General features: G+C 44.4%; 1 long non-coding RNA gene across 2 annotated transcripts; it reads left to right on the forward strand.

The window, feature by feature from the left end:
- The first annotated feature begins 598 nt into the window (after positions 1-598).
- LOC125971103 (uncharacterized) lies at positions 599-25,056 on the forward strand. Of its 2 annotated transcripts, none has more exons than XR_007482351.2 (3): positions 599-762; positions 19,224-19,348; positions 20,473-25,056. It is a non-coding gene; the product is annotated as an uncharacterized lncRNA (long non-coding RNA). The 2 variants fall into 2 exon arrangements; XR_007482352.2 differs by having other exon boundaries at positions 21,587-25,056.
- Positions 25,057-25,689: the final 633 nt, after the last annotated feature.

A 25,689-nucleotide genomic window follows, 5' to 3' on the forward strand; every position in this document is an offset into this window, starting at 1 on the left:
CACAACAGACAAACAAGTAAACAAGTATAACAAAAGCGTGCTGAATAAATAATGAATAAATAAATAAATAGGAGGAGCAGAAAAAAAAAGGAGCAAGTGCGCGTACAGCAGACATTCCCGAAAATAGCGCAACAGTGCCGCACGCTACGCAGAAGGGGGTAGCGAGTTCAGGGCCCTAACAGCCTGGAGAAAGAAGCTGTTGGCGAGTCTGGTGGTGCGGGAGCGCAGGCTCCTGTACCTCTTCCCAGAGGGCAGAAGGTCAAACAAAGAGTGAGCCGGATGACTCACATCTCTGGCATATATTATATATATATATATATATATATATATATATATATATATATATATATATATATATATATATATATATATATATATATATATATATATATATATATATATATATATACATATATATATATATACATACATACATACATACATACATACATACATACATATATACATACATACATACATTATATTATCTACCCACACTCAAAGTGGCCCTCAATTCATTTAAAAAAAATATTTGCTGCTGCTTGGCTGTTGAAAGATGCAATACCAGTGTTAACCACAGGATGACAGAAATTGTTGATTAGCACTTCCTACCTGAAGGCTGCACATCAGAGAAGAAGAGTATGGCATATTGTTTGATGTGCATGAAGAGTTTGTAATTTTGTGTTCCCCAAAAACATGGACGTATTGGCTTAATTGGAAAAGTGGCTGAGGATGCAACTTTACTGCCTTGTAATCACACAGGTGAGTGAGCCAGCCTATCAATTTGGGGTTTTGAATTTCATGCTAGACAAGCATATGGTAGTATAATATGAAAATGTTTGGGTGAGTTGATTTTTGTGAAAATTTGTTGCAAATATTTCCTGTTCTGCAGTTCATCAGTTTTGATGTTTATCAATCTTTTGAGATGACTTTCTATGGGGTTTTTGAATTCAGTTTTTTTTTTTTTAATTGAATTCATTTTGAAACGGCGAGATCTACAACATTCCCCCAAAAAATAGAAAATTACGTCTCATCACTAGAAACCTATTTTTAGAACAGGCTATACCTGGTGCCTGTGAGAACCACACTGGTGACCCCTGCTCTAGTTTATCCCAAAGGTTTGTTAAGGCTTTCCAGGATTCCCAAGTTCCCCCACATCTTCTATGGCCACATGCTGGAACAGAAAAGGTCTTTCTCCAAATGTTCCCACAAAGATGTCCAAAATTGTCTGGCCCAAATAGATTGATCATGATTTACCGATCACGACGTTTCCCCTTCCACGTATAAAGTGCCTTTCAAATAAATGCTTGCACAACCCCCTAAAAACTTAATTCATGATGCTAACAATAGAAGCGGTCCGAATGACTCATTGCCCATATGTGCCTTTTTTTTCCCCACTTCTCTTCGTCTCACACACACTCTTCCTTTGTCTCATGCAAGCACGCATGGACACACACACACTGTTTGTGCAACGCTCCTATGGTAACCTGTCGAGCCAGTAAACAGGGCAAGCCGTCTATACGCCGATCCCGCAAGTCGGCTTGCCCATTTTCCTTGGCTCACCCTGCAAGGCGACAAAAAGCCCAGCAGAGGCTCCCACCGCTAGCAGCCCATTCAAACGTCAGCCACCTCGTTTGAAGTCGCACACTGCTATGTAAATCCACTGTTTTTCTCACCAGCACAGCCCCTCATGCACACGTGGTCACGTGACAGCCACTGATTGTGTCTTTATTGTCAGCAGCCTTTACAAGTGGTCTGTATAGCGTTATCCCCCCCCCCCCCAGGTTAGCGGTACATAAACATGTTGATGAGGACATGGCAACTTGAGCAGATCAGGACATGGCAACCATACCAAGCTGTCATTTACCAAGTTGGCACAACCCCCAACTTTGAGCTGTGACGGTGATGACCCCATCACACTGCGCCTTTGTATGAACTGTCCTCGAGCTATTCTGAAACCCGGGGCCAATTGAGTGGGAGGGTTCCCTTTATACTTCCCCTTCTAGACTTTCACAACAAACAAACAAACCAGCCATATAAGTTCTCACCATACCAACATCTAGACTGTCAGGCTGGTTTGAATGGCACAAACAGGCTCTCTTTAATATTTTTTTCAGGTCTCCTTTCCTCTAATTTGACATCAACTTAAAAAAAAAAAAGACGTTTTCAAGGGCATCGAAATCGTTCGGTGACCCGGGCATGACATCCGTCTCACGCCATTGGTACTCTTTGGCCAGTCAACCTGTTGCTAGCTCTGGCATCTAGCATTAGCCAACACTCAATTTTGCATCCTTTTCGCCATCTAACAGAATTTGTCTGTTTTGAGGTTCTGTTCTTTTTACCGTGCATGAGTGTTCTGCATGTGGACCCATGCACGAGTATGTAAGGTCTGCGGAGGTCACGTGTGCTTGACAATAATGTTTTAAGTGTGTTTGGTGTTTGTTTGCATATACACGCAGGGCTGAGATCATTTATCGTGGCCTAGGGGAGCAACGCACTCAACTTACTGCGTTTGGCTGTATGATCTATGAAGTCTGCTCTCGCGTGCCTCTTTTTATTTTACACTTGGGGCCCCTTTGAGATGAAGGGGAAGGGAAAGCAGATTTTTTGAGGGTCGGGGGGGCTGGAAGGATCTGATGTTCAGCATTCTTCTTTTGGAAATTAGCTGGAAGGTGGCCAGTGGTGTCAGTAAATCAGAAACTGCCTTGTAAAATCATAATGGTGGCGTTTAAGGTGTAACGTCGACCACACACACGCACTCTCACACACACACACGTGTGCAGGATATGAGGAAAGCATTTTCATAGACATGTTGAGTTAATAGATTCATATTAGTACAGGGCGTCAATTATAGATCTCGACATAGTACAAGGCTTTGAGGTTACGAACAGCACACAATGAATTAGATTATGAAATACGCCATCACATGGCAGAGGAAGGCAAGGCAGCACTGCGCTTACTGTTTTCTATTTGACTCTTTTATATCCATCACATGGAAGCATTTTTCGTACAAATAGTAATTTTGACATGACTACTGTCATATCATCGGTTAGTGATAGACATTTCAGAAAGAGTACAACAATACATAAATATTTCCACAGAAGCAAAATGCTGTCAGTTTGAAGCGAAAAATTCCCCGTTCGTGTGCATCTTTTTGTTTGACTTTTTGGCCTTACTTTGGATGCTGTGTGGTTCACAGCAGACATTTATTGCATCACTCGAGTGTACAGAGACTCAAAATAGAATTATCCCACCTCCCTCGGGTCCATCCAGGCAAACGCAGCCTAAAATGTGGCGTGGACCTACGCTTAATCCTCTTTTAGGTGTTAGCGCCACAGTGGAGCTGGTGGTCGAGATACAAGCAGTGTGCAAAAATGCAAGATGCTGGGTGCTCAGATTGTGCGAGGCTATACAATATTGTTTGTCCATGTCGTTTAGCGTTCAGAAAAAGCTCAAGTATGGCTTTCTACTATCCTGTTTCTATTTCATGCCTCCCACCTCATGACTCTCTGTTGCCTCACCTTTGCGGTCTGTCTTCACAAACACTCCCACAAAAGCCCGTTTTTACAGTTTGCATCAGAAACATGTGTTTGTGCAATTTGTGCTGCAAGCCTATCGGCTAGTCTCTTGTTTTTTGGGATCTAGGTCCAATAAAATTAGCTCCAAGGTTTTTTTGGAAAAAAAGAAAAAAAAAAGAAAAGCCACCAGGTGTGGGTTGAGAAAGAAAGGGAGCTTGTGTGGTCAATTCTATTCACTTATTCTGCCATATATATCAATAAAATCGCAAATTAAGATTATCACACTGTGCAGCAATTATTTTGGTTGTTTTATGATGACACGGTGATGGTCACGTTGTTGGGAAAATAACCTTTTTGAAGATATTGCAGTGTGTACTTGAACATGAACGGAGTGATTGTGATGAGCGTTTAGCATCTTTTCTTACACGCTAGCAGTTGCTGAGCGGTGTCGCCCGGCCCCCGAAACGATGCCTGTGCCTAACCCCTCCACACACGATGTCAGAGTAATTGACAGTGACTGGAAATATGCGGCATCATTGAGCGGCGACCTGTGTGACTAACAGGGTTAGGGCCTCCCTCTTTGAGAGTGACCCCTCCTCTGAAGCCATCAGTGATATTCAATTTGTGTTAAAGCTCCCTTTGAGGAGCCCCCAGCGGCCTGATTTGATTAACATATTTTATGGAGGGCCCTCGGATGCCGGCAGATTCTGATGGTCAGAAATCATGATGAATCGTAATGACGGTGACAGCCCGGCAGAGGTGCATGGACGCCTCTGTCGCGAGACGTGGCTTTATTGATGTCTCGACCGTGCCCGCTTGAAGCTAATCAGAAGTGATTCATGTCGGCGAGTCACAATGCTGCGGAGAATTGAATTTGTTTCATTTACGCTCCTCTCCGTCACTTATCAGCCGAATGAGCCACACTGCAAATAAATGGAGGCGAGACAATAAGGCCACTTTTCCCACAGTCGTATCTGTCAGCGAAAGGGACACACACTGACACATGGACAAAGCGTCAGACAGACGCACACCCAACCTCGACTTCCGAGAGCTTCTACTGTAAAGGCATTCCTGTTCCCCTCACGCCTCCATCATTGTCTGCTGCCTCCGTGCCGCCAACAAAAGACGCGTCCTCGCTCCCTCGTTGCCTCAGCGCCGCAGCGTAGTAAAACGTGTTACCATGTTACCCCCTAACCGAGAAAACTTTTTATAGCCAGTTGGTGGGATCTGTATGTTGAAGGAGTCTCTTTCACTATCTCTTGTTAAAAGCCAAACTTTTTCACTACTTGCTTCCGTCGGCCAGATCATTTAAATGCAGATCACCTTGTGAATCTTTGCTTTTGTTTCCAGAAAAACAATTTTATTCAGCACGTCCTGCGACTGTAAGACCTCTGACTTTTAACGATAACTCTTTTTTTGTCCTTCACATGAAAATAAATGCATAACTGGCACTGTGAAAGAAGAAGGTATAGGCTCATGCAGTATATGGGGCAGAAAGAGTAAAACTGAGAAGAAGGAGAGAATTAGAAGAGGTGGTCATTGCTTCGATTCCCGCATTGCCTCACTACCTCTCCCAGACGGGAAATCAGACGGAGGGTTTTAGATTTCATTGATAAAGACCACAGGGTTGTGTGCTCTGTTTATCTGCAAAATTTACCCCATTCGAAAGCAAACTTTTGCTGTTTTTAATTTCATTGTCTCAGCCCAAAGGTGTTTGGAGGGGTTGAGGTCAGGGCTCTCCGGTTGGTTCGTCTCCATCAACTCGTCTGAACATGCCTTTAGGCCCTTCTTTGTACAATAGGTATGCTAGTACAGAAAGTGGGTCTTTTTTTGAAAATTGGAATGCATTTAAGTCACACTGTACATCCCTCAATCTTTAATCTGTTGTACTTGCAAATTTTACCACGACATCCTTTGATGGTTTCTTTTTTGACCCATGTGTTTTGGAAACTGGTTTAGTTCTCCCTGCGTAATCACGGTGACACACGCCAACTTTGTTAATGAAGTTTACTGGAATTGTTGTTTCAGTGCGTCACTACAGGCTGCAGCGAGAAACACCCATGGGACAATGAACAATGGTAGGCTGCAAAGAGAAAGTGAATACCTGCACAAATCAAGGCAGACTAGTTTGTTGGGCTTACGTGATGTTAAATTGTCTTCATCTGCGTCAGACAAGCAAGGGGGAGTTGAGGCTAGGAAATCATGCGGAAAGAAGGTATTCAGGTGTTTGATGCTGCTGATGTGGGTCGCACGTCTAAATGACGGTTATTAAACTGTTTATGTGTATGTGTGCATGTTTGTTAGGGTTATACTTAGACGAGCCTGAGGAATGCCCAGTTGGCAGCGAAAGAAGGAGCCCATTTCATCGCGTGCAGCCCCCATCGCTCGCATCTTCCGAGAACCCCCATCATTTGTCCCTCGGCTCATTTCCTTCATTATTTGCAGGAAACATTCTTGAGAAGAAAGTGGACACACACTTTCCAGTTAATTCTCAAATTCACCTCCACCTCGTCGGCCCCCGCCACCATACGCCCGCTCCCATCTCCTTGCTATTGCAATAAAGTTGTCAGTGGTGTTTCACTGACCCACACCGAGACCTCCGGCAGCAGGCAGGTCCTGCTGCTTTAAAGAGCAGCGGCTAATTAGTCATAATGACTTCCATTTTGTCCTAGATTTGCGTCACATCTTTGATGCCAAGCACTTGGGGGGGAATAGCCAACAATTTCCGCCATAGATTTCTTTGAAGGGATGGTGGTTGGGATAAACGTATGATACCATTTTAGTTTGTTCCCAATAAGTAATAAAATAAAATAAATAACAATACTCACTATAGTACATGAATCTGGACCCACCTCCGATATAGAGACCATAGGGAAATGTGTATATATATATTCTAACCTGGTTTCACCTGCCTGGAACCAACTTGCACCATTTTCTAGGGTTAACAACATTACCACCATTTAAACCGTCCCTTAATGCCACCCTTGACCTCCTGTGTCCCCTGAGGATTGAGTGGATGGGCTTCACTGCGAGACTAAAGAGGTAGATCCCGTGACCACGCAGGCACACAGGCACACACACACACACACACAGGCACACACACACACACACACACACACAGACACACACACACACACACACACACACACACACACAATGCTTTTCTCCCCAAGAGGGGGTGGTGGAGATGAGGAAAGATGAGGTGAGAGGTAAAGGGTTGGTGGGTTTAAGGGTCCCCTCTCCAGCTTCCCTAAAATAGGTTTATCTGCCAGTGAGGTGTCTTTTTGTGTAGAGGAGGGAGAGGATGCAGGCAGAGAAAGAAAGCTAGATGATGGATTCTGGGGAGACGGGTTGGGGTGATGGGACCACCTGCGTTGCCTCCTTTACCGGGAGATTATGCGGGCACACAAAGCGGCACAAGGAGGAGGCCAGGGACGTCGGGGGAGCCCAGCCTTGGGAGTGAGCAGCGTGAAAAGTGGAGGCGATGTGCGTGCCAGGGGTTGGCCACATACCGTAACAGTGCCCCCCCCCCCCCCCCCCACACACACACACCCCTTCACCTAACCTCTTACCCCCCCTGCTGTATCCGCATGTAACTGCCTCCCCTTCTGCAGTGCCTTTTGGGTACACAAAAAGCCAAAGAACATTAAATACCCACTTGCAGAGTTACTTTCTTTAATTTTACTCAGGCTAAGCCCTCGTCTCTTGCAAAGTTTAGGTTATTGTGTGATGTCATATAGTGATTGATTTGTTTGTTTGTTTGATTTTTGCCCCCCCCCCCTCCCCAATTTCCTGCCATATTTGTTGTGTCATTGTACAGACATTCACTGTAATAATAAAATGTTTGTCGTAATGTTGATAATAATTCATAATTCTTGTATTTGGTATCTAAATGTTTACAATTTTCAGATTAATTTTGATGATCTGATCAAGTCTCCCTGGAAACTATCAAACTGCCCCTACAGGCCTCACAGTTTGAAGACATACGTTCGGTGCCCCACGAAAACGAAAACAAAATTAATGAGATTAGAACATTTTTGATAACCTCAGCGCATAAAGGGTTTCTAAGGTAAACTATAGTTTGTTTATAAACATTAGTTATAGTGTGTGAGAAGAGAGATGTCTCGAAATTAGATTATATAAAAAGTGTATCAGTGATTTTAATATTGCATTTTTTTAATGTTTGTCCATTTTGCAAGATTTATCATTTGTAGTCAGTCCTGCTTGTGAAAGCTAAATGTGTCTTTGTGGGTCAGCGGGCATGCGCATTTAATTTTGAGACAAACATTACACATCTTCAAGATAGATGTGCATCGTCAGCAAGCTGGAGCGTTTCCCATTTTTGTGATGTCTTACTTGATCAGGCATTCCGTCATTTTACTCGTCCATCAGTGTAGCCAGTAAAGTTGATGCATTGTGGTTAAACTGCCACGTCCTTCCTTCCCTGTGTTGGGCGCAGTCTCACAGCTGTGAAGCTGTGTTACCGTCAATGATTGGTCAGGCCCTTTTGTCTTTGGCACTGTCATTGGTCAAGATAAATGGCTGTTTCTGGTTAATTATTCCATAGCTGGACATTGGACTGCATCTGAACCTCAACTAACCGCTAACTTCTCAATCAGCGTACAATGACTCCTTCTAGACGTCTTCATTCATTGCAGCCGGTCCTGCAGTCTAATAATTGACAAGTTGCTTTTGTCTTTCTGCTGATGCGGGCTATTAGCAGAGCAACAAGAGCGTCTTGGGCCAGGTCTGGGCCACGCCAAATTTGATGGAGCTTTTAGGTGAAAGTCCCTACCACCGTCTTGTCACTTAACATTACCCTCATCGGGTAACTGTGAGGAATCTGCTTTCCTCAGCCAATTGTCAAGATAAAGTAGGGAACTGATGGAGGAAGCAACCACAGAGCTAGTCTAGCTATTCTTATCTGAATATTATTTTTGTTTTATCATACAAGGTTCTCAAGTAAGAATTTTAAAATGGTACGAAGAACAGTACCTGAAGTGTTATTCTAGGTTTTATAATGGGAACATTCTGAGCCCTTACATCAAGTTTGTAAAACTTGGAAGTCAAAAGCATCATGGAATAGATTTTTCCTGTTGGTTTACTTTGGCTGTTCCATTTCACCAGTGAAGCTCCAGTACAGTATGTCCAGCAATGGAAAATGACCCGAATGTACATTAAAGCCTGTTGAATGCGGCAGAGAATTTATTGACCTAAATCTAGAATAACACATTTCCTAGGCTCTTAAAGCCTTGGATTTGTTCCGCGTTTACTTCCCACTGACAAAATAGACATTCTGTGAGCCAAAAGTACAAACCTTTTGCAGTGAAATTAAAATTGTATTGTCTTGACCAGAAACTGTGACAAAGATATTAGAATCAAATGTTTGTGGATTGTACATGACAGCAGTTAGTCACACTTTCTAATAGCCTTTAAAATGTCTTAATGGTGCATTTGTGTGGCACATGTAATGTAATTATGTATAATCCTCATTGAAGTGTGAGCATGAAAATGACCAAATTGGTTGTTAATGCCACTGTGATGCAAGTAGATCTCCGTTCCTAATATCCTAGTGAGTTATCTTCATAGCATGTCTTCGCTGTGTGTATGCGTGTGTGTATGTGTGTGTATGTCTGTGACACTGACAAAGTGTGTGATCATAATGATGAGGATGAGCCCACATTCCTCTACCCAGCACGCTTCCCTCTCTTTCACATCGCTGCCGTGCAGACCTCCTGCTGTCATGTAATAAATATTTAGGGCTATAATCAATTTGCAATGCTTGGGGAGCCTCACTCATCATTTGGACCTTTAAAGAAGAGGGAAGAGAGAAAAAGGGTTCCTGAGAATGTAGCGAGGGGTGCGAGGCTAAGATGGGAGAACAGGGGGGCTATTAGGAGGAAAAAAGGAAAGTGGCTTCCCGCGGTGTAAATGGTATTCATGGATTGACAGAGTGGTCATGGAGGATAGACGAGGGCCCTCTGCTCTGTTGAGCCGAAGCTCCGTCATTCTCCGGCTAGCTTTTCTTCCCGACGCGCCTCACCGAGGGGCTCCTTTGTGGCCGAGCAGCAGGTAGCGTTGGAGTGGCAGGTCAACTGTTGGGCCAAGCCAGCAAGCTCCTTTCTTCCTCTGACTCCTGCTGAGTGTCGCTGTCAGCACACTGTGCACGAACGTGAGAGTAGGAGTTCCCCGCTACCCAACAATTCAACTTTTAAAGCATAACCGTGCACACGTGACTACGATTTGACTATTTTGTCTCAGGGCTGCCTGTTGGTCTTTCAACGTAGCATTTATGAATTAATGGCGTTCCGATGAAACTTTGCAGCTACTGTACTGTATAAAGCATATCATAATACTTTTTAATGGGTTCCACCTTTTCACTCCCGCGCTTTTGTCAGTGGGTGGCTTGTAGGGCCCACCGGGTAGCAGAATAGGTTGCCCACATAACTGGAAGCTTAATTGAATAACGTCCTCAGCGTGGTGCCCAGCGTGAGTGTCATTCCCAGGGGGGGAGCTTGACCGAAGGCCGCAGGTACCTTTCATTGGCGCCTGGCAGGCCAGTGCCTTTCTCTGTGTCCTGCTGCTCGAAATTTGTTATCCCCCTCGGAGTTTCTTTCTCAGCAGTGTCAGCCGCTGGGGCCCCAGCGGGGAGATTTGTTGATATGATAACTTGATTAGACGACAAGATGGATGGCGCGCCGGCTATTGGCAGCACCCGGGAAGGTGATGACTTTCTCCTTAACCTCTCAATCACTCAGCCTCACTTTTCCGGATGCCTGCAAGGATGAGAGTTGTTTCTCTGTAGCCCCAAGTCACCCGAACAACTTTGCTCGATGCGTTTTTAATTCTCTGGAAATTGACGTAAACCACAAGGTTTTCATTGAATTTTTTCAGCCCATTTCAGCGGACTTGTTAGTTTAATTCCTTCCATGACCTAGCTTGTAACTCAATTTCCTCATATGTCAAATCGAGTTTTAGTCTGTCTTTGAGTGTCTGTGTTTGGGTTGTGGCTTAGCGCAGCGCCTTGCGAGTGTCGGCATTTTGTATTTGTGTGTTTGTCTGTCTCGTTCAAGAATCGTCTGAGAGTGCATTAGCGACTTTGGCTCAGCTTGACCACATGCCATAGCCTTTTTTCCTCATTTCATATGAGTAGCAGAGTACTAAAATTGTGGCTCTCAACACAAAGCATTGATTGAGCTATGGCACATAATAATAATAATAATAAAAAGTCAAGGTACCACTTCCCATTCGCTCCTCAAGAGTTCAATCATCATGGTGTGATCCCTATCTTTCTACAATGGTGTTCCCTGTCACATAATGACGCTATTTCAACAACACGCGATCTCAAATTCTCCAGGGTTTCATTATCAGCCGTCGACCTTTTTTCCTCAGCATCCTCGACCTGGACGGCCACAAACACTTGAGGACGCACAATACCTTCTCTGTGTATCATCCAGGTTATTGGCTACCCGGTGCACAGGGGCCACTCAAGTCAATTAAGTTCACATCTCCACTTTGGCCAAACAAGGGATTGTAGCGATATGAGCAGCGCTAAAGACCAACAGTATCCTCCCCTTTCCAGCCCAGGCATTGAGAAGTAGCAGAAAGGATACCAAACAAAGGGCGGCTCCTCTGTGTCTCAATGACTCTTCTCTTTGTTGCCTTCTTCGGCCCCATAAAGGAAAAGGGACGCTCTTGTTTGCCCAGGAGGTGGTTTAATGGCTCCGCAACGAACAATGATGTCACATTCAAGCCATGCAGAAGGGCTCATTATATTGGGCCGTCCCAAAGCGCGGGGTCCCCGAACGTTCCCACTAGAGAACTGCGTGAATGGTTGCGATGGGCGGATCGGGCCACGGAGGCCACGCAGGGGGGTAAAAAGGAGACCATTGAGGTGACAAGCAGGTTCCATCTGCCCCCAGTGCCTCCTCACCTTGTATCACGATAGCTAGGGGCCTCCCCGTGCACAAAGGCTAAATTTGGTGTGTCGAGGTGGCTTAAAGCGTTCACTTTAGAAGAAACCATTGAGGCAAATATCAACACTGTAGACAACGCAGTGGTGCATTCAACTTCTCCTGCCCCCTTCCCATTGACCGAGTTCCTCTTCCTTTCAGCTCTTTTCTCTATTGGGCTCCATTCACATTCCACTTCTCTCATCTCTCAAGCTCTTCTGTCGAGGCCATTTTTCCCATACCTTGCAAAGGGGCGGACGACACGAATTTAGTTAGTTCTGGCCCGGCCCAGAGGTTTTGTCCTCTCTGAACTGTGGCAGGTAACTGCTGCCGCCATGAGATGGGTCATCAATCTTTGCTCAGGCCTCAACTCCAATGTTGGCATTGAGGCGTTTTACACCACAAGGCCTCAGCGCCCGAGACATTTTGTCTAAATTCATTATCGCACTTCTAGTCAGTTTTATAGACGTGTGTGTAAAATCGTTTTCTTTGGAGGTAATCAAACGTGTGCCTTGACAAATATAACTTTAATTCTCACACTGGGATTCTAGACAATATATCACCTGTCTTGTATCTTGAATATATGTCCCGTTAACATGTCCCACAATGACATGCGAGTAAGGTAGTACCCAGCTAGGACTTTTGTTCTCCACAACCACAGTAATTTTTAATAATAATAATAATTACAAGCTTGATATTAATTTACCAAACAAGTTTGGTTGTCCAAAGACATTGAGTGTTCACACAATGAAAGAAAACGTGTTTTCTTTTTCAAACGATGAGTTAAAACTTTTAAACTTTTTTAAAACTTTTGAGCTTGTTCTACTTTACTAAGTTTGGATTTGGAAAGTTAAAATGTGATTGTTCATCTTCAAACTCTGAATTTGGTAATGTCATTCTTCCACATCCATAGTATACACCTGCACAAAATGCCATTTCATACAAATAAAGATGCTATCGGTAGAGAACATTCACAACAAATGTGCCACCAAAGTGTAGAAAACAGAAAAATTAAAGTTCATTAAAGTGTGCAAAACCAGCAGATATCACAAAGAATAATTCATAATACTGTGAAAAGCTGATATACACAAAACCACGAGTGCATGATCAGTAAGAGAAAATAGAGAAAATTAATCTTAATCATTGTTTCCAGAATTTCGGGAGTTTTACTTTTCTCCAATAGGAATCCAATCATGTCGTTTTATAGTGCTTTCCTTGTGGAAATTTAATCATTGTTAGATCAGGGCTTATATGTTTGTTGGTTGTTTTCAGTTGTTGTTTTTTTTTATGTTTGGGAACTTCATCAATGGGAGGCAGCTGTCTCTGTGGATCAAGCATATTAAGAGTAAGACTCTTGATAACACGTTTACTTTTGCAATTGCGTACTCTCACATGTATGACGAGATCTATTCATCGTCAATTTTAGTCATGGCCTTTTAGCGATCCCAATGATGATCATGCTGTCTGAAATAATTTCTCAGGACCCTTTGGGTGGAGGCCATGGGAACAACGTTTGCAAAAGAACTAACACAATCGTCCATGTCTAAGATCATACGCCTTGGGACTGACAAATGCTCGCTTTTTCTGGCCTGTTTGAGGCACAAGGCCTTCATGGTCACCAAACCACACTTAGGCTTATAGTCTCCTGGACCGCATCACCCTGACACCCCGCTGAGCAGCTAGCCGCTAGCAGTGGAGCTCCCACTGGGCAGTCTCAGCAGGAGCTGTGGACAGCGGGCAGGCTCCCATGGGACCACGTGGCAGACATTTTGCTCCAGACTTTTTTTTTGTCTCTGCACCTCGGGGATTGTGGACTACAACCACGCTCTCAGCACATATACAATTTGACTGTGTGTCTTCCTACTTGGCCCAAGTATGAGAAGAAAAACGTCATCCACCAGATGCTTCCGCTCCCAGAAATCGTAGCGGGGTGCCAGGGGATTCCCGCTGGGCCCTCACAGCGGGAACATACATCTCACCGCGGGGGAAGCCCACCAGCCTTTAATGACGAGACGCATCAGTCTTCTTCTCAGGGCCCTGCATGACATGCCCAAGTGTCTTGGCCATGGTGGCATATCTAGGGCCATAGAATGCATATGGCGGGGGTGCTTTATAAAGCCCTGTGTGAGCCTGTGTTCAAGCTCAGCAGTGAGAGTATTAAAGATTGTTCAGCACAGTTGGTGCAGTTTGTTCGCCTCGCAGGAGGTTGGGATCTCATTTGCCTGCTCCCCACTTTACTCTATTATTGCTACTAAAAATGTCAATCTACATGAAATGAGGTCAGGTATTTTAATTTTGTAATTTGGAGTTCTCCCTGTGCTTGCGTGCGGTTGTTTCAGATTCTTCAGCTTCCTCCCACAATCCAAAATCATGCTTCTCAGGTTAATTGAAGACTCTAAATTGTCCTTAGATGTAAATAGCTGAAACATGTAACAACCAGAATGCAAAGATCATACCGAATAAACTGAACATTAAAATGAAATACTATATATTATATGTGAGTAAATCACAAAACCTCAGCTTGACACTTTTAAGGAACCTTGAGCACATCAGCATGTGAACTCTGCCTGTTGTCCAAAAGGCATCAAACAGTTTTGTTGTTTTTTGTTGATGATGCCAGAGAGGCTTTCCAACATTCAGAGGAGAATATCAGAGGTGACTCTTTAATGCCTCTCTGGATGATCTCCTTCCTTGTTTCGCTTAAGGAGGTCTTCACCACTGGAAGCGATCCATAGCTGAAGATTATGTAACAAGTGGTTTACTTGTGGAGCTAAAGCACATCTGAACATGAGGAGGAAGAGGAAGAGGAGGAGGATGGCACACAGTGAAGAAACCACGGACAAGTCCAGAGGTGTTTTTTGTATGAAAGCCTACCTCACATTCTTTGTCTCAGCCTTCCTTTCTCTTTTGTTTTTCATGTTTTCTGTGTGGAGAGCAAGCGGTGCTTCGCTTGCCTCAAGCCGAGCTAGATGTGAACAGCAGAGCCAGGCTGCCAAGTGATGAAAGACTCTGGCATCCAGGGACACCGTGGGCCTGGACCAAAAGCTCAGAGCAAGAGAGAAAACGCTCACTCTTAAACTTAATGCTTTTTTTCCTGCGCGTTCCTTCTTTGGCACAGCGCGTGTGTATGTATGTGTGTGTGTCCTTTTTCCATCATTGGGTTGAGCGATTGCTGCTTTATTTTCTCTTTTTTTTTTTGTGTGAGCGGTTGTACCAGAGGCTTGGAGCAAGACTTCCTCGTGGGAGACCAGTGGATGAGAGTAGTGAGGAGGAGGAGGGGCAGCAGCATGAGGAGGCCAAAAGGAGGCTATTGAGTTTTGGTGTGGGTGTGTGTATGTGTGGATTGTGGGGATGCAATTTGAACGTGGGTGAGCAATTCTTACATGCAAACGAATCATTAATCTGTCCCCAAGATCTCTCAGGCTTTAAAAGTTTGGTGACCTCTATTCTAAACAATCGCAGTAAAATGGGTGATGAATTTACAATCACAACTTGTCAACATTTATTTTAAGAATTGCTGTCTCTGGTGGTTAAAAAAAAGTCAAGGGAAATTTATTTATTTTATGTTTTCAGCGTGTTTGGGTTGAAAAATGTCAGTCGGAAGGCCAAGCAAACCGGGCTGAATGTATCGTTTACTTTGTCCCAGCCGATTGACCTAACCAAGTTTAGTCTGCAGTTGGTCCTTGATTTGGTTTTGATTTGACATTCCTTTATCAGTCCCACACGGGGAAATTCCAGTATACAGCGAGAGAGAATGAGAAAGGTTGGTGGCATGCATGGCAGCCGAACTAATAGGTGGATCATCACAGTACAACAGAAAACATCATCAGAAAGACAAAAAATCTAAAGCACTATTCATTCGTTACCCAAGTCAATTCCTTCTACACTGAGCTGCTGTGCAATAGAAGACTTGAATGGAAGTGACAAAAGCTGCAGCTTTATTGGAATTTGCCAAAGGTTTGCATGCTTCAGCTTTATTCCGGTTTGTGCCCACTGTGTGCTTGAGACAATGCCGAATTCAAACACACAGACACAATCCCCCAATTCCCAGGTCAGGCTATGAGCACCTTGCCGAGACTTTCTTAACGATTTTCTAACGTAATCCTGTCTCATACGGCATGGAAATGTGACGCAAGGGTTAGCAACACCATCAAGATTACCTGTGTGCGTTTCTTTTCTTTTTTTTAACTGTACAGCTTTTACAAATTATATCTAGGGGTGTAATCCTCCATCTTAGTGTTCTGTCTATTCATCACACTTCATTTTTCATTCCGGTGCAAAGAAGCCAAGGTGAGGAAACTGGAGGAAAGACTCACAGTGTTTATATACGAACGAGAACACACAATCAGAGTTGAGACTAGGAGGAGGAGTTGGATCAGAACACACCATGTCTGCTTTTGTGTTCCCGCTGCTGGAGACATCAACACCTATAGACACACACACACGCACGCATTCAGTCTACGCCGTGTGAGTCATCTTGTCGGTTTCCGAACTCTCATGCCGTTCACTGCCTTCGGTCATGCGCACATTCTATCTGTGTGTTTGTATTAGTCTTGGAAAAAATCCAAAATCAAATCAATCTCACATGTGAAGGCTGTGTGCGTTGGCGGTGCTGATGCTGATGCTGATAGAGGGTCCGGACACTGTGCAGTATGTGGATGTAGGTGTTTGCTTGGGTGTGACTGGGCCTGTTTATGTGGTACCTTAAATTTGAGCCATGCTGCAGGGGATTAGGACTATGCTGGAACCAAACTTATTTTATTGTTGGTGCACGAGTTTTCAGGACTCTGGAATCAGAAATCTGGATAGCAGTAGCTTATCTGTAAGGACTTGCTCGGGCTTTGGGAGCAGACGGGCATGTGTGTGATGTCTGGTTATGTGTGGTGTGCAACAACATAACCAGTATAAAATGAAACAAAATAAAAAGAAATAGAAAAACTGAAGGGACATCAATAATGTTTTTACTGTTCCTTATATACAAGTAAGTAAGAGCCACACTGAAAAGAAAAAAAATATATGAGGGGAAAAATCTGTTTGACTTCAATACGGCCTCATGCAAGTTAACATTCGTTTTGGTCTTTTGTGTAATTTTCCCAACTCGTGCTGTGAATGTTGACATGATGTGAACATCTAATTGTTTGTTTATTAGTTTGAGCAGACTGTTTAAACACATCTATGGTCAAGTTTGACTTTTCTATGAACCAGCATGTTTTTGGGATGCAGTAGGAAGCCATAATACCAGTAGAAAACACTTCAAATCCATATATACATTTTTTTGGGTTTTTCAGATTTATTAAGCAGCATGAGGCTATAAAGTTACTTAAGCATTTAAATAGAGATCTTTCCCGTAGATATCTCACTTGTAGCACAAATAGCCTCAAGTATAATCTTGAGTATAGAGCAAAAACAACTGAGATATCCTCTGAGGCGAAACATAATTAATCGCTCACCTACCGCAGTGAACTGGCTCCAGGCCAAAATTCCAAGTTTGTTGGTCTTAATGCAAACCTTCCACACGCTCGTGAGAGGAGCGTCACCCTCCCTAATCACTTCTGACAAGGTGTGAGGAAGACTTTATGTGAACAAAAATAATTTGGCAAATGCTAAGTAGGCGTCTTCTGTGCACCTTTACTTTGTGAACGCATAGCTTTGATGACTTGTGAGGGTAAGTTTTATGTACGTAAATAGTTTTTAACCGATGCAATCAGACAAAAAAAATTGACGCAACCATAGATGAAAGGTTCACGTCTCCATTTTTTGGGGAATTTATTCACATTGTGCATAACATTAGAGTGGTGGTGCTTTGCATTGCAAGTAGTTACATTCACTAACATTACTTTAATACAGACATAATGTATGTTGCATCTTCAAACATCACAGTTTTAATTTGACTGGTGACTTTTTTTTGGTGGCAGCGATGAAGTAAAGCAGACAAAGTGTTGTTCCTTTTTTTTATTGGTTGTTTGTTCTAATAAATAGACAACATTTGGTTCGGATTCCTTTTAACTCATGTGGAGGTGCGCGTCACATGGTCCAAAAAATAATTAATGCATAAATAATGAAATGTTCAAAAGGCTGAGAGGCAGCCAATGATCCCAGACTAAAAAGATCCCAGTGTAGCCCGCCATGTGTGGCGGATGTTTTCCACACACTGATCAGCCAGCTTGGCCACAGCTGTCCAAACCGCAGACCCCGGGAGAAGCGGAGAGGGGAGGCGGGGGAGGCAGCACGGGAGTGGGCCGGGGGTGGTGGGGCGGCAGGCTTGGCAAAGGTCAGACAGGCTGAGGCAGCCGGGAGTGTGGGAACTGTCCAGGAAGGCATGTGTGAAATGCTCTGAGATGAGGTATCATCTTACAGCCAAAACCACCTTAGGGAAAGTACGCTGTGCCTGCATGTGTAAGTGTTTTTGCGCGTGTGTGTTTATGCCTTGTGTGTGCTCACATTTGAGAGGGGCGGGGGGGCTACTTTTGGGAAATGACGCTAAGCGGGGAGGGGAAATGCTGTGAAAGATGAAAAGAAGAGGAAGTCATTTTTATGAATGCTCAGAGACAAGCATTCACACTAAGACTGATGCGTGTCTTTGTGTATATGCACACACACACACACACACACAAAACTACTACCCTAACCCTTAACCCTAACCCTACTTTGAAACCCCAACCCTAACATGAAACCGTACTTTAAAATCCTAACCCTAGTTTTAAACCCTACTTTGAAACCCTAACCCTAGTTTGAAACCCTACTTTAAAACCCTGACCCTAGTTTTAAACCCTACTTTGAAACCCTAACCCCAGTTCTAAACCCTACTTTGAAACCCTAACCCTAGGTTAAATCCTACATTGAACCCCTAACCCTAGTTTTAAACCCTACTTTGAAATCCTAACCCTAGTTTTAAATCCTTCTTTGAAACCCTAAACCCTATTTTAAACCCTACTTTGAAATCCTAACCCTAGTTTTAAATCCTTCTTTGAAACCCTAAACCCTATTTTAAACCCTACTTTGAAACCCTAACCCTAGTTTTAAACCTTACTATGAAACCCTAACTCTAGTTTAAATCCTGTGAAACATTAACCCTAGTTTTAAACCCTACTTTGAAACCTTAACCCTAGTTTTAAACCCTACTTTGAAACCCTAACCCTAGTTTTAAAACTAATTTGTAACCCTAGCCCTAACCCTAACCCTACTTTGAAACCCTAACGTGTGTGTGTGTGTGTGTGCGCATAATTTATGACAACTGCCTAATGTCCTAGAAATTAGCGCAATTCCCTGTTATTATGGTTGCGGTTGGTGGTCACGTGCGGCGTGTGCTGTGATGTCTTTGTGTGTTGCAATGCAAATTCCTTCACATTACAGGGGAAGCGGTCTTCCCAGTGATCCATGTTTGTCTGCTGCAGAGGGACACTGATGGTTTTAATATGACACAGACATCCTCAGTTGAACTTTTTGTGCACTCAAACTGCAGATAAGCGGTTTCCATGCACACACACACTCATACCCGCAAAGTGAGGTGACGCGTTCTACTGCTGTCGTTGCCTCAACATGTTATCTTCCTCCTTCCTGATCCACCTGAGGCATACACCTCGCTTGTGTGGTTGTTCCGTACACCATCCAAGCTTTTTTTGTGTATCTTAGTGTCATAAAAGATAAGATATGTATGTATCGGTAACCCCCACCTTTGTCTGCTCCTCCTGCTTCCACCTTTCTCATGGGTGACCCTTTGAAGAAGTCTAATCCGCATTATTTGCTTTCCCAGGCTTGTGTTGGGTCCCGCTGTGAATTGACTGTGGAAAATATACTCCAGTCTGCCGGCCGCTCCCCGTGTCCTTGATTTATCCGAATAGGATGTGGCTGATGGGCGCACGTAAAGCAGTCTGAATGGTGAGTAAATATGATCTCTTTTTTCCTCTCTTTCAGTGCGACACTGTGGCTGCCGGTCAAAAAGCTTTATGTAGCCTGACGTGCATTCAGCGAGCGTTTCATTCAACTACGCTAAATTTCAAGTCTCCAAAGAGCACTTTGCTCACAATAGGGCCTCACTTCATTACACTAAATAACAATGGCAGCCGCCACATTGTCTCTGTGGTGCATGTTGGTTCAGCACGTTTTAAATAGTTCCAGTGCCAGGTAAGATGAGTAGGTGGATGGATGTGAGGTTTTTTTTTTTTTTTTTTAGACATCATGTGGATGAAAAAGGGAAGTTGGGTTGGGAAATAACATTAACCCAAGGGATGATCTCAGACTCCTTCACAACACAATCCTGTTGGATGTAATAGTGGGTGTGTTCCTCAAACACATTCAGTGTTACGCTCTGGTCAGCATGCCTTAGTCACGCAACAGCCGTCTGTGTGCGCCTGCCAAAGCCTCAGTTGGCTCGGCAATGTCATTGTGTGCCATTTTCTGTTCCCCCGGGTGCTTTCGAAGCTCCAGCCTGGCCTCTGCTCACTGTGTTTATGTCCTGCGTAATTGCAGACCTCAGTCTGAGCGGCAGGCCAGCGTCTGTCAAAATAGCTGTGTGTTCGCTTCAAGTGAGACCTCAATCATATCGACTCCCGTAGTCAGACCACATCTCCCATAACCCCCTGCCTGGCGAGGCTGGTGGCCCCCCCCCAGGCGGCCTGATTGGATCGAGGCGGAAGAACGGCGTGGAGTTTCACTGTGGCGGGCGCCTCTTGTCCACACGGACCCCCCCCCCCCACACACACACACACACACACACACACACACACACACAATCCAAACATCATTTTTCTCAGCTGCTGTGGGGCCCACGCTGGGTCCCACACCTTGAGTACGCAGCCGTGAAATGGGGCCCTGTGTGGGAGCTGTTGGCAAGCCCAGTGGAAACAGCAACAGCGTGCTGCTCGTTAGCGCCGATGACGCCAGCAAACCGGCCGTCTCCGGGGAGCGTACCGCACCGCCACTGCCAGACAATGAAACCTTCACACACACATGATTCAATTTTGAATGTGACCTCAAACTGTACCACTTTGCTCTCGTTACAGCATCAGCAGTCATGACAACATCCGTCCGCCCGTTCGTCCGCCAGACCTACTGACCTTTCCCAGCCAGGGAGGCCTGGCCACATACTTGCGTTGACCTCCAGCACGTTGTTCCCCTCCCACCCGCTTTCTCCTCCCCTGTTGGGAGGCAAGGGCAGATCAAGGAGTGGGTGGGGTGATTCGTAGAAGAGCGACAGGCGAGCATGAGGCGTGGGGGGAATTTTCGCAGCGCTAAATCCCTTCACATCCACCCTGGAATCAGGGAATTGGGCAGCCCACACAAACACAGCCTCTGTGACACTCCCGGAATGCTGGGCCTCCCTCTCCCCTTTTTTTTTTTTTTTTTCTTCAGGTAATTACCACAGTGGTCACGGTGCTCAGAAAAGAGAGCGTCACCCAGGGCGGCGCAATAGTGACAGGAGCTGAGGCAGCAGACCGCTTTGTGCTGGAAAAACACACCACCTTTGGTCTTTGGTGGTTTTTGCCTGCCGACTTGAGTTATATGTTGTATCGGGAATAGCCAACATTCCCACAAAATGAAAATATTCTTCTTACTTCTTCTTGCTTTGGCTAAAGCGGAGTTAGCACATACCCCAGAATCAGGCCAGATTTGAGGAATTGCACCCCCTTCCGATCAAACTCAGCAAAGGCCCGTTTATCGAATATCTCAAAGATTATCTTGAGCGATTATCCTGTGGTGCGAGACGCGTTCAGAGTGATTTTTTTTTCTATCCATGCTCGTAAAACGGTATGCAACAACCATTATAAATGTTAAATCCGTTTCATATTTACAATCCCAGATCAAGTAGTTTGACACCATTTCATCAATTGAATAGTTCTTTGTAGTTCAAGACCTATTTTGTCCAGATTATTCTTGAAACCTTACTTACTCTCAATACTAATTTGTAGTCTTATCTTCTTATATACTCGGTGAAAAATAAGACACTAAGACCACATGCATGCGTCAACACGCACCGATAAACATCATGATATGGTCAGAGGTGTCAAGTTAAGGGAATGTGTCAGACTCCTGGAGGGCCCTCCATCCTTCCTTCCTCCTTCCTCCTCTTCCTCCAGTGCTCCCCGGTGCTTGTAATTGAAAATGTATTTATTGCAGGCCCAGAGGCTGCTCTGGCAAGAGAAAAGAGGGAGGGAGGCGCTGCAGCTTATGAAGATGTGGTTGAGGTGAGGGCCGCAGGCTTTGGCTGCTCTTCAGCACCGCTCGTTCACTCACTCACTCACTCACTCACTCACTCACTCACTCACTCACTCACTCACTCACTCACTCACTCACTCACTCACTCACTCACTCACTCACTCACTCACTCACTCACTCACTCAAAAATGGTTTTTCTCTGGTCCCATCTGATTCCTATGCTTTCATTTTAATTATTATTTTAGAATTTAAAGCACCAGAAAAACAGGTCAATCCGACAGAAGGTGTAACTGAATAGTGTGTCAATCATTTTGTCGTGCGCACGCATTCTCACGCACACTCTGGCTGCCAGCTGCTGCATACACCGTCATCTTGGCTGCGTTAATGTACTCCGGTTGACAAAAAAAAAACTTACAGCGTTGACTTCAGCCGGTATCAAAGAATTAGCTCTGCATGTTTTTTTCTTTCTTTGGCTTTTATGAGTAAGACTGAGGTGTCCCAATGAAATATCCACCCGGCATTACTTATCATTTGGAGAGAGAGTGACGCTTTACTTCCCGGTTATCACGTCCATGAATCCTCCCGCTCACCGACACGGCGAGTGACACGCCGACACTCATGGAATCTGTCAGCCGCAAACAAAAATGAAAGTAGTGGAGTACCTTGACGGCACAATGGAGAAAAATAAGCCTCTGCAAATGTCTGATTGGTGGCTGGCCTTGAGGAAGCAGCTTGGCAGGCGGCAGCATGACAATTGGCCTTCTCAGATACTGTAAGATGGAGGGCCGTTTGCATTGTCTTCCCAGCAATTCTTTGACTTCCCTATGACCAATCCCGGTAACACAGTCATTTGGCACACCAAAGTGGGCCGCCTCGCGCTATTGAAGGGTCCTGCAAGCAAAAGATGTAATGCAGCTCATTCTGGGCCTGTGATCGCCGCACCGGCAATGGATTTGTATCCCGGCTACACTGAAAGGCCTGCTGAATTGGATGGAGCTTTAAAGTGAAGCAAGAAAGCTCTGGAAAATTGGCCCTCAAAGGCACATTTCAACTGGAAAGCCTTCCTTTTAAGCTGTCACTCCTTACTGCTCGAAAATCCTATTATGGCATCAACTTATTGTAATTAAAAGGCTGAGGAGATATGCGGGCAAAAACACCTCCATCTGACCATCTGAGAAACAAAGAGCTGTGTTGTTGTCGTTGGCTGGCCAGTCAGATCGCCTTATTTGCGTTGACATGTGGGCTGTCGACGGACGCCAGCTCCATCACTTAGCAGACGTTTCTCCATCCTTTTCATCACTTTTCTTTTAGATGACACACAAACGAGAGCGCTAAAAAAAAAAAAAGAGAATCACCTCATCAAGTCTTGCACTGAAGTTCAAATACGCTTTGCTGGGAAATTGCTCCAGAAGCCCTCCTCCATATTCTGCGTTTTTTATGTGTAAGAGGATTGTGTCTCTTTCTTCTTTGCTCTCACCACAAAGAGCCTCTTTTGAAGGACTTGACAGCCGGAAGTTCTTAGATCTGTGCGCTCCTTTGGCCAGTCATGTGACCGCAAGCTTAACTAAACTGAAGAGGATGTCTGCTCAATCATTTATTAACTTTTTGACATGAAAATAATAGGAGCAATAAGATCAGGGCTTGTACTTAAGTATCTCTTAGATCTCCACGTCTTCTCTGTGGACCTGTCTTGAGTTACAAATGATGATGGTGCCGAGAGGGCCACGCTGGCGACGGTCGAATCTGCGGATATACCTCCAGCAGCTGTGCTTCAGACCCATCTCTCATCCTACAAGAACCTATCCATATTGACACTCAGCAGCTGTGTCGTAAATCACATTCGAGAATTGTTCTTTGGAGAAATGTCCAGATAATCTTCTTTTCAGGAGGTTCACATACGTACTACATTATGTGGAACTGAAAAGTGGAAGAAAATATGCTGATAGCATTTGTAGCCTTAACATCTTTCATACTTTAGGAAAGACTTTCTAGGTGTCAAACTCAAGGCACGGGGGCCAGATACGGCCCGCTACATCGATTTATGTGGCCCTCGAAGACAAATTTTGCATTGACTTTGTGTCATTACTAAAATTACAAATTATCTTCAAATTTTTACTAGTCTCTGATTTCAAAACTAGTTTGTTGTGTAGCCATTACATCTGCTCCAGCCCAAAGCGCCTTGACAACTTCCATGACAATTGTAACTTTGGAAATCTCACACATGGTTTAATGCAGTCGTTTGCTGGAGTTTTTGAAGCATAGATGCCAGTAGTCCGTTGTAGTGTGCAAACAGATGCCCTGTCACTGACACGCACACTTGCAATCCAACACATACTTTCTCAATCTGCCTCTCACTCCCACATTACATGGACCCTGACTGGGAGGAAGTCAATCTTCACTTGCCCTAACATTCACTTGTGGATGGCCAACATCCAGCTGAGCTGCTGAACATGTCACAGTGTGGTAACAAGCTGATAGAGACACACATTAACTAGTTAATCATCATCAATCAAGTTTTCAGTCTCCCCTGTGTCTTGTTTCATAATCTTATCCAGATATTTTAAAGTCCCCAAGTCAAAGTCCCAATGATCATCGTCATACACACATCTGGGTGTGGTGAAATTTGTCCTCTGCATTTAACCCATCCCCATGTGATTTTGATCCATCCTCTGGGGGAGAGGGGAGCAGTGAGCAGCAGCGGTGCCGCGCTCGGGAATCATTTGGTGATCTAACCCCCCAATTCCCACCCTTAATGCTGAGTGCCAAGCAGGGAGGCAATGAGTCCCATTTTTATAGTCTTTGGTATGACCCACAACCTTCCAGTCTCAGGGCGGACACTCTACTACTAGGCCACTGAGCTGGACTTAAACAAATATATGCTTTGTGGGACGAATTTCCTGCTGCAAGCAAGGTCCTGAAACACATTCTCTGAGGAACAACCTTATCAAAAACCACAGCAATAAAAGAGAAAAGCATCCAAATGTTATTTTATTTTATTTTACTATTGATTAATGAAGGTAGGCAGGTATGTACCATATTTCTACAGTGATTACAGTAAATCTTAATCCTGGACCAGTATTAATCCATGTTGATTTATTTAGTATTTATTTACAATGTACCTTATTTTCCTTATAACTGTTTTTATTAACAGGCTCTTATTTTACGAGGGCAATATATGTAAGCTTCCAGAACAGACAGTGTTCTCTCTTTGAGTTTCCACTGCATAGTGTACTACTGAATACCTCTGCTAATCCCCAATTATAGTTACATTAGAATTTAACTAAGTTCCAATGCACATTCTTTTGCCACTGAAAGCTCCTTCAACTGTTAATGATCAGGTCAATCCACCTTTTACTAAGTTTATACTTAAATTGTAAGTTGGTTGCACAGCATTAAACATAGACACATCTTTGTTGATTGCACTGATTTGTCAACCTCGATTTTATAGTATATGCCTGATAAACCACCTCAGCATACACACAAATATGCCCATCCCCACAAACACACACAAGGGCTGCTGTCTGCTTCTGGGAAAGCAAATAGAGGAAAATAAGAGGCGTGTGTTTGACTCACCTGTGGGCATGTGTGTGTTTGTGGTTTGTAGTGTGTGTGAGAACATTCTAATGCTGCATCTCCATGTGCAAAATGTGTGCCATGACTTTAGAGGCAAAAAGGGCCAATAAATGGAAGGATGCTGTTCACTCTTTTTGCAGGGAGGGAAGAAAGATGGTTGCCCATGAGGGGGTTTTGATGGTCCCTGACGGTGTTTGTGCTTTACGGGCCAGCAGCTGCCAGCAGCTGCTCCAGGTGCCTGTCAGCCTGAGCCACAAGGTTGGCCCGTGTGCTGTTGAGGCACTGACTGCGTGTGCGGGTGTGCTTACGTTTGTGTGCGTAGCCATGCCAAACCACAAGGCTGCCTGGAAAACGAGCTAACACAAGTTGAGTGAGAGGGCGGCTGGCTAGCATTTGAAATACGCCCCAAAACTGTACACCCGTTTATTGGCTTTTTATACAAGTGTATAGTCTGGTGTTGACCACCATCACAACCACCTAATTTGTGTTGT

This window comes from Syngnathus scovelli, chromosome 10, assembly GCF_024217435.2.
Source record: "Syngnathus scovelli strain Florida chromosome 10, RoL_Ssco_1.2, whole genome shotgun sequence".
NCBI classification, from domain to species: Eukaryota; Metazoa; Chordata; class Actinopteri; order Syngnathiformes; family Syngnathidae; genus Syngnathus; species Syngnathus scovelli.